This window comes from Ochotona princeps, unplaced genomic scaffold, assembly GCF_030435755.1.
Source record: "Ochotona princeps isolate mOchPri1 unplaced genomic scaffold, mOchPri1.hap1 HAP1_SCAFFOLD_274, whole genome shotgun sequence".
Classification (NCBI taxonomy): Eukaryota; Metazoa; Chordata; class Mammalia; order Lagomorpha; family Ochotonidae; genus Ochotona; species Ochotona princeps.
The window spans coordinates 72847-76680 of NW_026699908.1; positions in this window are offsets into that span (position 1 = coordinate 72847).

Sequence of the window (3834 nt, forward strand, 5' to 3'; positions counted from 1 at the left end):
TAACCGTAACCATAACCCTAACACAAACCCAAATCCTAAACCTAACACTAACCCTAACGCTAACCCTTAACCTAATGCTTACACCAACCCTAACCCTAACCCAAAATCTAACCCTAAACCTAACCCTAATCCTAACTGTAACCCTAAAACAATCCGTAAATCTAACCCTAACCCAAACGCTAACCCAAACCCTAACCCGGACACTAACTCTAATGTTTGCACCAACCCTAACACAAACCCTAGCCGTAACCCTAAACCTAACCCTAACACAAAGCCTAAACCTAACCCTAACCCTTACCCTAACCCTAACAGTAACCCTAACCCTAACACTAACACTAACAAAAAACCTAATGCTAACTCCAACCCTAACCCTAACACAAACCCTAAGCCTAACCCTAAGACTAACCCGAATGCTTACACCAACACTAGCCCTAACCTAACTCAAACCCTAAACCTAACCCTAACACTATCACCAATCCTATCCTTAACCCTAACCCTAACTCAAATAATAACCCTAACCGTAACCCTTACCCTAATGCTTACACCAACCCTAGCACAAACCCTAATCCTAACCCTAACCCTAGCCAAACCATAACCCTAACCCTAACCCTGACACAAATCCTAACCATAACCCTAACCGAAAACCGAACCCGGGGCGTATCCCTAACCCTAACCCAAAATCGAATCCGGAGCGTAACCCTAACCCTAAGTCTAACCATAACCCTTAAATTAATGCTTACACCAACGCTAACACTAACCCTAACACAAACTCTAACCCTAACCCTTACCCAAACAGAAACCCTAAACTTAACCATTACCCGAACCCAAACCCTGACAGTTACCCTAACCCTAAACTAACGTTAACCCTAAACCTAATGCTTACACCAACCCTAACCCTAACACAAACCCTATCCCTAACCCTAGCCCTAACCCAAAAGCTAACCCAATCCCTAACCCGGACCCTTACCCTAATGCTTACACCAACCCTTAGACTAACCCTAACCTTAACACTAACCCTAACACAAACCATCACATTAACCCTAACCCTAAACCTAACACAAACCCAAACTCTATCCCTAACACTAACACTAATGCTGACACCAACTCTAACTCTAACCCTATCCCTAACCCTGACCATAAGACTAAACCTAACACTAACCCTAACCCTAACACTAACACTAATGCTTTCACACACCAAAACACAAACCCTAACCCTAACACTAACCCTAACCCTGACAAAAACCCTAACCCTAAACCTAAACCTAATGATTACACCAAACCTAACCCTAACCCTAACCCTAACCCTAACGCTAACACAAACCCTAACCCTAACCCTAAACCTAACCGTAATGCTTATACCAACTCTATCCCTGACCCTAACACAAAACCTAACCCTAACCCTAAACCTATTACAATCCCTAACCCTAACCCCACTCGAAAAACAAATGCTTACACCAGCAATAACCCTAACCCTAACACTCTCTACCGCAAAGCCCATACCTTACAAGAACACACACCTTAAAACGAACCCTAAACCTAATGCTTACACCAACCTAGCACTAAAACTAAACCTCAATCTCACCTTAACCCTAACCCAAACTCTAACATTAACCCTAACCCTAACCCTTATCCTAACCCTAATGCTTACACCAAACATAACCCTAACCAAACCCTAACCCTAACCCTAACCGTAACCCTAACACTAACGCTAACCCTAACCCTAACACTAACGCTAACCCTAACCCTAATCCTAACACTAACGCTAACCCTAACCCTAATCCGAATCCTAACCCTGACAGTAACCCTAACCCTAACACTAACACTTACACTAAATATAATGCTTACACCAACTCTAACCCTAAACCAAAACTTAACCGTAACCCAAAACCAACCCAAACGCTGAGCCAAACCCTAAGGCTAAGCCTAATTTTTACACCAACCCTAAACCTAACCCTAACACAAACTCTAAAGCTAACTGTAACCCTAACAACAACCCTAATCCTAACCCTAACCCTAACACAAACCCTAACCCTAAAAGTAACCCTTACCCTAATGCTTACCCTAACCCTAACACAAACCCTAAGCCTAAACCTAAACCTAACACAAACCCTAACCGTAACCCTAACCCTGACACAAACCCTAACCCTAACCCTTAAACCTTTCCCTAACCCTAAACCAAAACTGAACCAGGAGCATAACCCTAACCGAAACTCTAACCAAAACTTTATTTTTTTAACGCTAACATTTTATTTATTTATTTTTAATAAAGGAAACATTTATTAAACTATAATAAAAACATTCAATCAGATTACAAAATCTGAGCAAGAAAAACAAACGGCACATGCTTAACTGTAGTTGACATTCAAATAAAATTTACATTCCCAAAATATTATGCAGTAATTAGAAAATACCAGCCAAAGTAATATTAGGATACTTTTACGTGCGATCTCAACAAATTTGAACAGAAGCAAATTTTAACAAAAGTAAATTTTACAGTGAAACATAGCGGTAGATTAAGGATCTTAACATGTTTATTTTACTGCTATTTGACACTATGATACAAAAATAAGAGGATTTACTTGACATTTTTAATAAATATCTCATGGGCTGTTGAGTGCATTACTGGTGAAAAGATTTAACTTGCTAATCTCATCAATCCATTTTATACATTTAGTAAGCTTCATCTCTGCCCTACATAACTCTTAATGCAATTCACAGCGCACAAATTGTTATCATATTAAATACATAATCAACTCGGACTTCTCAACAACAAGGAAATTAGTAAACCATCAAATGGACTGCTTACCATACACTTTCCTCATAACTAAATAACACACAAAAAAATCAAAACAATATTTGTCATCACTCTAAACTATTGCCAGCAACTGACGGAAACTGCCAATTTGCCATATTCATGTTCACAACATGCTAAATATACTCTGCTGTTCCTTCATTCATGAAATACCAACATGCCTAGAACAGAGAATTTTCACCATCTCTTGCCGTGGGACCTGACTTGCAGCAATCTATATTTTGATCAGAACTCCATGGGCACTTGATGAACTCCACCTTTCCATGTTGGCTTTCTTATATGAGAGAGAATATATGGTATTTATTCTTTTGTGATTGACTCATTTCGCTGAGCATAATAGTTTCTAGTTGGGACCACCTGGTTTTAAATAGAATAATATCGTTCTTTTTGACAGCTGAATAATATTCCATTGAATAGATGTACCACAGTTTTTTTAACCATTCTTCCTTAGACGCACATCTGGTTTGTTTCCATGACATTGCTATTGTGGATTGTGCTGCTGTGAATATAGGATTACAGATCCCCTTCTCGTATGCAGATTTCACTTCTGTTGGGTATATTCCTAAGAGCGGGATTGCTGGGTCATATGGCAGGTTTATTTGCAATTTTCCAAGCACTCTCCACATGGATTTCCACAATGATTGTACTAGCCTACACTCCCACCAGCAGTGAAGGAGGGTACCTTTCTCGCCACATCCACGCCAGCATGTGTTGTTTTTCGAATTCTGAATGTAGGCCAGTCTCACAGGAGTTAAGTGGTACCTCAAGGTGGTTTTTAACCTAATGCTTACACCAACGCTAACCCTAACACAAAAGCTAACCCTAACTCTACCAATAACACAAACCCTGATCCCAACCCTAACCTGAACCCTAACCCTTACAGTAAACCTAAACCTAACACTAACCCTAACCCTAAATCAAATACTTACACCTAGCCTAAACCTAACCCAAACACTAACCCTAATCATATCCCTAACCCTAACGCTAACCCACACCCTAACCCGGACCCTTACACTAATGCT